Here is a 13446-nt window from a genome sequence, read left to right on the forward strand (position 1 = left end):
CCTCTGTAAATCCTCCTGGAAATGTAAGAACTTTATGCACTTCCTCTGTAATCCCTCCTGGAAATGTAAGAACTCTACTTTGCGCACTTCCCCTGTAATCCCTCCTGGAAATGTAAGAACTCTACTTTGTGCACTTCCTCTGTAATCCCTCCTGGAAATGTAAGAACTCTACTTTGTGCACTTCCTCTGTAATCCCTCCTGGAAATGTAAGAACTTTACTTTATGCACTTCCTCTGTAATCCCTCCTGGAAATGTAAGAACTTTACTTTCTGCACTTCCTCTGTAATTCCCCCTGGAAATGTAAGGACTCTACTTTGTGCACTTCCTCTTTAATTACTCCAGGAAATGTAAGAACTTAACTTTATGCACTTCCTCTGTAATCCCTCCTGGAAATGTAAGAACTCTACTTTATGCACTTCCTCTGTAATTCCCCCTGGAAATGTAAGGACTCTACTTTGTGCACTTCCTCTTTAATTACTCCAGGAAATGTAAGAACTTAACTTTATGCACTTCCTCTGTAATCCCTCCTGGAAATGTAAGAATTCTACTTTATTCACTTCCTCTGTAATTCCCCCTGGAAATGTAAGGACTCTACTTTGTGCACTTCCTCTTTAATTACTCCTGGAAATGTAAGAACTTAACTTTATGCACTTCCTCTGTAATTCCCCCTGGAAATGTAAGGACTCTACTTTGTGCACTTCCTCAGTAATTCCTCCTGGAAATGTAAGAACTTTACTTTCTGCACTTCCTCTGTAATTCCCCCTGGAAATGTAAGAACTTTACTTTATACACTTCCTCTTTAATTCCCCCTGGAAATGTAAGAACTTTACTTTATGCACTTTCTCTGTAAATCCTCCTGGAAATGTAAGAACTTTATGCACTTCCTCTGTAAATCCTCCTGGAAATGTAAGGACTCTACTTTGTGCACTTCCTCTTTAATTTCCCCTGGAAATGTAAGAACTTTACTTTATGCACTTCCTCTGTAATCCTTCCTGGAAATGTAAGAACTCTACTTTGTGCACTTCCTCTGTAATCCCTCCTGGAAATGTAAGAACTTTACTTTATGCACTTCCTCTGTAATCCCTCCTGGAAATGTAAGAACTTTACTTTATGCACTTCCTCTTTAATTCCCCCTGGAAATGTAAGAACTTTACTTTATGCACTTCCTCTGTAATCCCTCCTGGAAATGTAAGAACTTTACTTTATGCACTTCCTCTGTAAATCCTCCTGGAAATGTAAGAACTTTATGCACTTCCTCTGTAAATCCTCCTGGAAATGTAAGAACTCTACTTTGTGCACTTACTCTGTAATCCCTCCTGGAAACGTAAGAACTCTACTTTGTGCACTTCCTCTGTAATCCCTCCTGGAAATGTAAGAACTCTACTTTGGGCACTTCCTCTGTAATCCCTCCTGGAAATGTAAGAACTCTACTTTGTGCACTTCCTCTGTAATCACTCCTGGAAATGTAAGAACTCTACTTTGTGCACTTCCTCTGTAATCCCTCTGGGAAATGTAAGAACTCTACTTTGTGCACTTCCTCTGTAATCACTCCTGGAAATGTAAGAACTCTACTTTGTGCACTTCCTCTGTAATCCCTCTGGGAAATGTAAGAACTCTACTTTGTGCACTTCCTCTGTAATCCCTCCTGGAAATGTAAGAACTTTATGTACTTCCTCTGTAATCCCTCCTGGAAATGTAAGAACTTTATGCACTTCCTATGTAATCCCTCCTGGAAATGTAAGAACTCTACTTTGCACATTTACTCTTTAATTACTCCTGGAAATGTAAGAACTTTACTTTATACACTTCCTCTGTAATCCCTCCTGGAAATGTAAGAACTTTACTTCATGCACTTCCTCTGTAAATCCTCCTGGAAATGTAAGAACTTTATGCACTTCCTCTTTAATTCCCCCTGAAAATGTAAGAACTTTACTTTGTGCACTTCCTCTGTAATCCCTCCTGGAAATGTAAGAACTCTACTTTGTGCACTTCCTCTGTAATTCCTCCTGGAAATGTAAGAACTCTACTTTGTGCACATCCTCTGTAATCCCTCCTGGAAATGTAAGGACTCTACTTTCTGCACTTCCTCTGTAATTCCTCCTGGAAATGTAAGAATTTTACTTTATGCACTTCCTCTGTAAATCCTCCTGGAAATGTAAGAACTCTACTTTCTGCATTTCCTCTGTAATTCCTCCTGGAAATTTAAGGACTCTACTTTCTGCACTTCCTCTTTAATTCCCCCTGGAAATGTAAGCACTTTACTTTATGCACTTCCTCTGTAAATATTCCTGGAAATGTAAGAACTCTACTTTGTGAACTTTCTCTGTAATCCCTCCTGGAAATGTAAGGACTCTACTTTCTGCACTTCCTCTTTAATTCCCCCTGGAAATGTAAGGACTCTACTTTCTGCACTTCCTCTTTAATTCCTCCTGGAAATGTAAGGACTCTACTTTCTGCACTTCCTCTTTAATTCCTCCTGGAAATGTAAGGACTCTACTTTGTGCACATCCCCTGTAATCCCTCCTGGAAATGTAAGAACTCTACTTTGTGCACTTACTCTGTAATCCCTCCTGGAAATGTAAGGACTCTACTTTCTGCACTTCCTCTGTAATTCCTCCTGGAAATGTAAGAATTTTACTTTATGCACTTCCTCTGTAAATCCTCCTGGAAATGTAAGAACTCTACTTTCTGCACTTCCTCTGTAATCCCTCCTGGAAATTTAAGGACTCTAATTTCTGCACTTCCTCTTTAATTCCCCCTGGAAATGTAAGCACTTTACTTTATGCACTTCCTCTGTAAATAATCCTGGAAATGTAAGAACTTTACTTTTTGCACTTCCTCTGTAAATATTCCTGGAAATGTAAGAACTCTACTTTGTGCACTTCCTCTGTAATCCCTCCTGGAAATGTAAGGACTCTACTTTCTGCACTTCCTCTGTAATTCCCGATGGAAATGTAAGGACTCTACTTTCTGCACTTCCTCTGTAATCCCTCCTGGAAATGTAAGAACTTTACTTTCTGCACTTCCTCTGTAAATCCTCCTGGAAATGTAAGGACTCTACTTTGTGCACTTCCTCTTTAATTCCCCCTGGAAATGTAAGAACTTTACTTTATGCACTTCCTCTGTAATCCCTCCTGGAAATTTAAGAACTCTACTTTCTGCACTTCCTCTGTAATCCCTCCAGGAAATGTAAGAACTCTACTTTGTGCACTTGCTCTGTAATCCCTCCAGGAAATGTAAGAACTCTACTTTATGCACTTCCTCTTTAATTAATCCTGGAAATGTAAGAACTTAACTTTATGCACTTCCTCTGTAATCCCTCCTGGAAATGTAAGAACTCTACTTTATGTACTTCCTCTGTAATCCCTCCTGGAAATGTAAGAACTTTACTTTATGCACTTCCTCTGTAATCCCTCCTGGAAATGTAAGAACTCTACTTTATGCACTTCCTCTGTAATCCCTCTTGGAAATGTAAGAACTTTACTTTCTGCACTTCCTCTGTAATTCCCCCTGGAAATGTAAGAACTTTACTTTATGCACTTCCTCTGTAATCCCTCCTGGAAATGTAAGAACTTTACTTTATGCACTTCCTCTGTAAATCCTCCTGGAAATGTAAGAACTTTATGCACTTCCTCTGGAAATGCTCCTGGAAATATAAGGACTCTAATTTGTGCACTTCCTCTTTAATTGCCCCTGGAAATGTAAGAACTTTACTTTATGCACTTCCTCTGTAATCCCTCCAGGAAATGTAAGAAATCTACTTTGTGCACTTTGTCTGTAATCCCTCCTGGAAATGTAAGGACTCTACTTTGTGCACTTCCTCTTTAATTACTCCAGGAAATGTAAGAACTTAACTTTATCCACTTCCTCTGTAATCCCTCCAGGAAATGTAAAAACTCTACTTTGTGTACTTCCTCTGTAATCTCTCCTGGAAATGTAAGGACTCTACTTTGTGCACTTCCTCTTTAATTACTCCTGGAATTGTAAGAACTTAACTTAATGCACTTCCTCTGTAATCCCTCCTGGAAATGTAAGAACTTTACTTTCTGCACTTCCTCTGTAATTCCCCCTGGAAATGTAAGGACTCTACTTTGTGCATTTCTTCTTTAATTACTCCTGGAAATGTAAGAACTTTACTTTATACACTTCCTCTGTAATCCCTCCTGGATATGTAAGAACTTTACTTTATGCACTTCCTCTGTAAATCTTCCTGGAAATGTAAGAACTTTATGGACTTCCTCTGTAATCCCTCCTGGAAATGTAAGAACTCTACTCTATGCACTTCCTATGTAATCCCTCCTGGAAATGTAAGAACTTTACTTTCTGCACTTCCTCTGTAATTCCCCCTGGAAATGTAAGTACTCTACTTTGTGCACTTCCTCTGTAATCCCTCCTGGAAATGTAAGAACTTTACTTCATGCACTTGCTCTTTAATTCCCCCTGGAAATGTAAGAACTTTACTTTATGCACTTCCTCTGTAATCCCTCCTGGAAATGTAAGAACTTTACTTTATGCACTTCCTCTGTAAATCCTCCTGGAAATGTAAGAACTTTATGCACTTCCTCTGTAAATCCTCCTGGAAATGTAAGGACTGTACTTTGTGCACTTCCTCTTTGATTCCCCCTGGAAATGTAAGAACTTTACTTTATGCACTTCCTCTGTAATCCCTCCTGGAAATGTAAGAACTCTACTTTGTGCACTTCCTCTGTAATCCCTCCTGGAAATGTAAGAACTCTACTTTGTGCACTTCCTCTGTAATCCCTCCTGGAAATGTAAGAACTCTACTTTGTGCACTTCCTCTGTAATCCCTCCTGGAAATGTAAGAACTTTACTTTCTGCACTTCCTCTGTAATTCCCCCTGGAAATGTAAGGACTCTACTTTGTGCACTTCCTCTTTAATTACTCCTGGAAATGTAAGAACTTAACTTTATGCACTTCCTCAGTAATTCCTCCTGGAAATGTAAGAACTCTACTTTATGCACTTCCTCTGTAATCCCTCCTGGAAATGTAAGAACTTTACTTTCTGCACTTCCTCTGTAATTCCCCCTGGAAATGTAAGGACTCTACTTTGTGCACTTCCTCTGTAATACCTCCTGGAAATGTAAGAAATTTACTTTATGCACTTCCTCTGTAAATCCTCCTGGAAATGTAAGAACTTTATGCACTTCCTCTGTAAATCCTCCTGGAAATGTAAGGACTCTAATTTAAGCACTTCCTCTGTAATCCCTCCTGGAAATGTAAGAACTCTACTTTCTGCACTTCCTCTGTAATTCCCCCTGGAAATGTAAGGACTCTACTTTGTGCATTTCCTCTTTAATTACTCCTGGAAATGTAAGAATTTTACTTTATACACTTCCTCTGTAATCCCTCCTGGAAATGTAAGAACTTTACTTCATACACTTCCTCTGTAATCCCTCCAGGAAATGTAAGAACTCTACTTTGTGCACTTCCTCTGTAATCCCTCCTGGAAATGTAAGAACTCCTACTTTGTGCACTTCCTCTGTAATCCCTCCTGGAAATGTAAGAACTCTACCTTGTGCACTTCCTCTGTAATCCCTCCTGGAAATAAAAATACTCTACTTTCTGCATTTCCTCTTTAATTCCCCCTGGAAATGTAAGAACTTAACTTTATGCACTTCCTCTGTAAATCCTCCTGGAATTGTAAGGACTCTACTTTGTGCACATCCCCTGTAATCCCTCCTGGAAATGTAAGAACTCTACTTTGTGCACTTACTCTGTAATCCCTCCTGGAAATGTAAGAACTCTACTTTCTGCACTTCCTCTGTAATTCCTCCTGGAAATGTAAGAATTTTACTTTATGCACTTCCTCTGTAAATCCTCCTGGAAATGTAAGAACTCTACTTTCTGCACTTCCTCTGTAATTCCTCCTGGAAATTTAAGGACTCTACTTTCTGCACTTCCTCTTTAATTCCCCCTGGAAATGTAAGCATTTTACTTTATGCACTTCCTCTGTAAATATTCCTGGAAATGTAAGAACTCTACTTTGTGAACTTTCTCTGTAATCCCTCCTGGAAATGTAAGGACTCTACTTTCTGCACTTCCTCTTTAATTCCCCCTGGAAATGTAAGGACTCTACTTTCTGCACTTCCTCTTTAATTCCTCCTGGAAATGTAAGGACTCTACTTTCTGCACTTCCTCTTTAATTCCTCCTGGAAATGTAAGGACTCTACTTTGTGCACATCCCCTGTAATCCCTCCTGGAAATGTAAGAACTCTACTTTGTGCACTTACTCTGTAATCCCTCCTGGAAATGTAAGGACTCTACTTTCTGCACTTCCTCTGTAATTCCTCCTGGAAATGTAAGAATTTTACTTTCTGCACTTCCTCTGTAAATCCTCCTGGAAATGTAAGAACTCTACTTTCTGCACTTCCTCTGTAATCCCTCCTGGAAATTTAAGGACTCTAATTTCTGCACTTCCTCTTTAATTCCCCCTGGAAATGTAAGCACTTTACTTTATGCACTTCCTCTGTAAATAATCCTGGAAATGTAAGAACTTTACTTTTTGCACTTCCTCTGTAAATATTCCTGGAAATGTAAGAACTCTACTTTGTGCACTTCCTCTGTAATCCCTCCTGGAAATGTAAGGACTCTACTTTCTGCACTTCCTCTTTAATTCCCCCTGGAAATGTAAGAACTTAACTTTATGCACTTCCTCTGTAAATCCTCCTGGAATTGTAAGGAGTCTACTTTGTGCACATCCCCTGTAATCCCTCCTGGAAATGTAAGAACTCTACTTTGTGCACTTCCTCTGTAATCCCTCCTGGAAATGTAAGAACTCTACTTTGTGCACTTTCTCTGTAATCCCTCCTGGAAATGTAAGGACTCTACTTTCTGCACTTCCTCTTTAATTCCTCCTGGAAATGTAAGGACTCTACTTTCTGCACTTCCTCTTTAATTCCTCCTGGAAATGTAAGGACTCTACTTTCTGCACTTCCTCTTTAATTCCCCCTGGAAATGTAAGGACTCTACTTTGTGCACTTCCTCTGTAAATCCTCCTGGAAATGTAAGAACTCTACTTCATGCACTTCCTCTGTAAATCCTCCTGGAAAAGTAAGGACTCTAATTTCTGCACTTTCTCTGTAATCCCTCCTGGAAATGTAAGAACTCTACTTTGTGCATTTCCTGCATAATTCCTCCTGGAAATGTAAGAACTTTACTTCATGCACTTACTCTGTAATCCCTCCTGGAAATGTAAGAACTCTACTTTGTGCACTTCCTCTGTCATCCCTCCTGGAAATGCAAGGACTCTACTTTCTACACTTCCTCTTTAATTCCACTTGGAAATGTAAGAACTTTACTTTATGCACTTCCTCTGTAATCCCTCCTGGAACTGTAAGGACTCTACTTTCTGCACTTCCTCTGTAATCCCTCCTGGAAATGTAAGAACTCTACTTTATGCACTTCCTCTGTAATCCCTCCTGGAAATGTAAGAACTTTCCTTTATGCACTTCCTCTGTAATCCCTCCTGGAAATGTAAGAACTCTACTTTATGCACTTCCTCTGTAATCCCTCCTGGAAATGTAAGAACTTTCCTTTATGCACTTCCTCTGTAAATCCTCCTGGAAATGTAAGAACTCTACTTTCTGCCCTTCCTCTTTAATTCCTCCTGGAAATGTAAGGACTCTACTTTGTGCACATCCCCTGTAATCCCTCCTGGAAATGTAAGAACTCTACTTTATGCACTTCCTCTGTAAATCATCCTGGAAAAGTAAGGACTCTAATTTCTGCACTTCCTCTGTAATCCCTCCTGGAAATGTAAGAACTCTACTTTGTGCATTTCCTGTATAATTCCTCCTGGAAATGTAAGAACTTTACTTTATGCACTTCCTCTGTAATCCCTTCTGGAAATGAAAGAATTTTACTTTATGCACATCCTCTGTAATCCCTCCTGGAAATGTAAGAATTTTACTTTAGGCACTTCCTCTGTAAATCCTCCTCGAAATGTAAGGACTCTACTTTGTGCACTTCCTCTGTAATCCCTCCTGAAGATGTAAGAACTTTACTTTATGCACATCCCCTGTAATCCCTCCTGGAAATGTAAGGACTCTACTTTCTGCCCTTCCTCTTTAATTCCCCCTGGAAATGTAAGGACTCTACTTTCTGCACTTCCTCTTTAATTCCTCCTGGAAATGTAAGAACTTTACTTTTTGCACTTCGTCTGTAATCCCTCCTGGAAATGTAAGGACTAGTGTTGAGCCACCCCCGTAGTGTTCGGGTTCGGTTCGGTTCGTCGAACACCGGGATGTTCGAGGAACTGTTCGTCGAACTGTTCGCAGAACACCGTTAAAACCAATGGCAGGCAAACAAAAACACATAGAAACACATAGAAAACACCTGCAAAGGTGTCCAAAAGCTGACAAACTGCTCAGAAGACACTCTCTTTAAAAAAGCCAGCCGGCAAATTCAGCAGCGGCATACACCGGTACCCGACAATTTAGACAAGAAGGAATAGAGCATCACACATAGATTAGATAGATAGAAACATGTCAGTCACACATATAAGAAGCACAGTGACAGTGTTGGTTACTGCACTTGTCATTTAGTGTAAATGATTTATTAAAAAAAATATTAGTGTTTTCATGCACCGTCTCTTTAAAAAAGCCGGCCGGCAATTCAGCATCTGTACCCGACAATTTAGAACAGAAAGATAGAGGATCACACATAGATTAGATAGATAGAAACATGTCAGTCACATATATATGAAGTACAGTGACAGTGTTGGTTACTGTACTTGTCATTTAGTGTTAAAATAAAGGATTTATTAAAATAAAAATTGGCGTGGGGTTCCCCCATAATTTTAGTCTCTAGCGGAGGTTAAGCAGACGGCTGGGGCAGATGTTTGAAGCCTGGGAAGGGGGTAATACCCACGGAGCTTCCCAGGCTACTAATATCAGCCCCCAGCTGAATACCTAGCCTTTACTAGCTATTAAAATGGAGGACCCCCCCAAAAAAATGACGTGGGGTCCCCCCTATTTTAATAGCTAGCAAAGGCTAGGCACACAGCTGGGGGCTGATATTAATAGCCCAGGAAGGGTGCCATGAATATTGGCCCCCTCCCAGGCTAGAAACACCAGCCGTCAGCCGCCCCAGAAATGGCGCATCCATAGGATGCGCCAATTCTGGCACTTAGCCTCGCTCTTCCCACTGCCCTGTAGCGGTGGCAGTGGGGTAATAGGGCTGGGGTTGATGTCAGCTTATAATGCCAGCTGACATCAAGCCCAGGTTAGTAATGGAGAGGCGTCTATAAGACACCCCCATTACTAACCCCATAGTCAAAGTTACAAAAAAACACAAACACCCAGAATAAAGTCCTTTAATTGAAATAAAGACACAATTCTTTATTGTTCTAAATTAAACCATACTTACCGTCACGCCCATTCCAGCTGAAGCCAACGATCTCCTGCAATAAAAGAAAAATAATAAAGCAACATCATCCTTACCTTTCCATGGTTCCCAGGACAGCTCCAGCTCTGCTACATCGAGATGACAGGCTGGACCTGCAGAACGCTGCCATCCAGCCTGTCATCCCGCAGACACTGAGAAGCGCAGGCTTGCTTGCGCTCCACAGTGTCTCTCTGTGACGGCATAAAGATGAGCCGAGGTCATGTCCAATGAACTCGGCTCACCTCATGCACGTCACTTACAGCGTGGGAGAATTCTCACGCTGAAGCGCTGAGTGCAGGAGAATTTTCCCACGCTGTCAGTGAGGTGCATGAGGTGAGCTGAGCTCATTGGACATGAGCTCACCTCATGCACGTCACTGACAGCGTGGGAGAATTCTCCTGCACTCAGCACTTCAGCGTGAGAATTTTCCCACGCTGTCAGTGACGTGCATGAGGTGAGCCGAGTTCATTGGACATGACCTCGGCTCATCTGGATGCCGTCACAGCCAGACACTGAGGAGCGCAAGCATGCCTGCTCTTCTCAGTGTCTGCGGCATGACAGGCTGGATGGCAGCGTTCTGCTGCGGTCCAGCCTGTCATCTCGATGTAGCAGAGCTGAAGCTGTCGTGGGAGCCATGGAAAGGTAAGGATGAGGTTGGTTTATTATTTTACTTTTATTGCAGGAGATCGTTGGCTTCAGCTGGAATGGGCGTGATAGTAAGTATAGTTTAATTTAGAACAATAAAGAATTGTGTCTTTATTTCAATTAAAGGACTTTATTCTGGGTGTTGTGTTTTTTTTAAATACTTTACTAGAAATTCATGGTGGTCATGTCTAATACTGGCATGACCCCATGAATTTTGGGCTTGGGGCCAGCTGATAATACCAAGCTGGCCCTAACCCCTATATTACCCAGTGAGCCACCGCACCAGGGCCCTGGATGAGTTGGGTACAGCGCCAGAAGATGGCGCTTCTATGAACGCGCCATTTTCCGGGGTGGCTGCGGACTGCAATTTGCAGCGGGGGGGGCCCAGAAAGCTTGGGCCTCCCAGCGCTGCGGATTCCAGCCCCCAGCTGCCTAGTTGTACCTGGCTGGACACAACAATGAAATAATTAAAAAAAAATTGACGTGGGGCTTCGCACTATATTTGTGTCCAGTCAGGTGCAGCAGGCAGGAACGGGCTGCCCCCAACCACCAGCTGCCTATTTGTACCTGGCCGGACACAACAATATAGGGAAGGCCTTTTTTTCTTAATTATTTCATGAAATAATTTAAAGAAAATTGACGTGGGGCTTCGCCCTGTTTTTGTGTCCAGCCAGGTACAACTAGGCAGCTGGGGGCTGGAATCCGCAGCGCAGGGAGGCCCAAGCTTTCTGGGCCACCCCCGCTGCAAATTGCAGTCCGCAGCCACCCCGGAAAATGGCGCGTTCATAGAAGCGCCATCTTCTGGCGCTGTACCCAACTCATCCAGGGCCCTGATGCGGTGGCTCACTGGGTAATAAAGGGGTTAGGGCCAGCTTGGCATTATCAGCTGGCCCTAAGCCCAAAATTCATGGGGTCACGCCAATATTAGACATGACCACCATGAATTTCTAGTAAAGTATTTAAAAAAAACACAACACGCAGAAAAAAGTCCTTTAATTGAAATAAACACACAATTCTTTATTGTTCTAAATTAAACCATACTTACCATCACGCCCATTAAAGCTGAAGCCAACGATCTCCTGCAATAAAAGAAAAATAATAAAGCAACATCATCCTTACCTTTCCATGGTTCCCATGACAGCTTCAGCTCTGCTACATCGAGATGACAGGCTGGACCGCAGCAGAACGCTGCCATCCAGCCTGTCATCCCGCAGACACTGAGAAGCGCAGGCTTGCTTGCGCTCCACAGTGTCTCTCTGTGAGGGCATCCAGATGAGCCGAGTTAATGTCCAATGAACTCGGCTCACCTCATGCACGTCACTGACAGCGTGGGAAAATTCTCCTGCACTCAGCGCTTCAGCGTGGGAGAATTCTCACACTGAAGCGCTGAGTGCAGGAGAATTCTCCCACGCTGTCAGTGACGTGCAGGAGGTGAGCTGAGTTCATTGGACATGAGCTCACCTTATGCACGTCACTGACAGCGTGGGAAAATTCTCCTGCACTCAGCGCTTCAGCGTGGGAGAATTCTCACGCTGAAGCGCTGAGTGCAGGAGAATTCTCCCACGCTGTCAGTGACGTGCAGGAGGTGAGCTGAGTTCATTGGACATGAGCTCACCTTATGCACGTCACTGACAGCGTGGGAGAATTCTCCTGCACTCAGCGCTTCAGCGTGAGAATTTTCCCACGCTGTCAGTGACGTGCATGAGGTGAGCCGAGTTCATTGGACATGAACTCGGCTCATCTGGATGCCGTCACAGAGAGACGCTGAGGAGCGCAAGCAAGACTGCGCTTCTCAGTGTCTGCGGGATGACAGGCTGGATGGCAGCTTTCTGCTGCGGTCCAGCCTGTCATCTCGATGTAGCAGAGCTGAAGCTGTCGTGGGAACCATGGGAAGGTAAGGATTATGTTGCTTTATTATTTTTCTTTTATTGCAGGGGATCGTTGGCTTCAGCTGGAATGGGCGTGACGGTAAGTATGGTTTAATTTAGAACAATAAAGAATTGTGTCTTTATTTCAATTAAAGGACTTTATTCTGGGTGTTTGTGTGTTTTTTTAACTTTGACTATGGGGTTAGTAATGGGGGTGTCTTATAGACGCCTCTCCATTACTAACCTGGGCTTGATGTCAGCTGGCATTATAAGCTGACATCAACCCCAGCCCTATTACCCCACTGCCACCGCTACAGGGCAGTGGGAAGAGCGAGGCTAAGTGCCAGAATTGGCGCATCCTATGGATGCGCCATTTCTGGGGCGGCTGACGGCTGGTATTTCTAGCCTGGGAGGGGGCCAATATTCATGGCACCCTTCCTGGGCTATTAATATCAGCCCCCAGCTGTCTGCCTAGCCTTTGCTAGCTATTAAAATAGGGGGGACCCCACGTCAATTTTTTGGGGGGTCCCCCATTTTAATAGCTAGTAAAGGCTAGGCATTCAGCTGGGGGCTGATATTAGTAGCCTGGGAAGCTCCGTGGGTATTACCCCCTTCCCAGGCTTCAAACATCTGCCCCAGCCGTCTGCTTAACCTCCGCTAGAGACTAAAATTATGGGGGATCCCACGCCAATTTTTTTTTAAATAAATCCTTTATTTTAACACTAAATGACAAGTACAGTAATCAACACTGTCACTGTACTTATTATAAATGTGACTGACATGTTTCTATCTATCTAATCTATGTGTGATTCTCTATTCTTTCTGTTATAAATTGTCGGGTACAGATGCTGAATTGCCGGCCGGCTTTTTTAAAGAGACGGTGCACGAAAACACTAATATTTTTTTTTATAAATCCTTTACACTAAATGACAAGTACAGTAATCAACACTGTCACTGTACTTCATATATATGTGGCTGACATGTTTCTATCTATCTAATCTATGTGTGATTCTCTATTCTTTCTGTTATAAATTGTCGGGTACCGGTGTATGCCGCTGATGAATTGCCGGCTTTTCATGTTTCACTGTTGGCACTGTTCCCATCGATTTGGGCAATCACTGTAATGCCACAACCACCATGGCTGTGGCATTACAGTGAGTGGCAGACAATCCCTGCATGATTGGTGCTCTAAATAGCACCAGACATGCAGGACACGCTTTTGGTGCACGAACAGTTATCGAACATAACCTCGAACAGCCGAATTTTTTGCAAATCGTTCGGGTTCGTCGAACAACTCGAACACCGCCCAAAACAGCTCGAATTTGAGATTGGCGAACAGTTCTAGTCGAACACCGCTCATCTCTAGCAAGGACTCTACTTTCTGCACTTCCTCTGTAATCCCTCCTGGAAATGTAAGAACTTTCCTTTATGCACTTCCTCTGTAATCCCTCCTGGAAATGTAAGAACTCTACTTTATGCACTTCCTCTGTAAATCCTCCTGGAAATGTAAGAACTCTACTTTATGCAC

The sequence above is a fragment of the Phyllobates terribilis genome, unplaced genomic scaffold (genome assembly GCF_046119375.1).
Source record: "Phyllobates terribilis strain yellow unplaced genomic scaffold, ASM4611937v1 Scaffold_46__1_contigs__length_10046794, whole genome shotgun sequence".
Lineage (NCBI taxonomy): Eukaryota > Metazoa > Chordata > Amphibia > Anura > Dendrobatidae > Phyllobates > Phyllobates terribilis.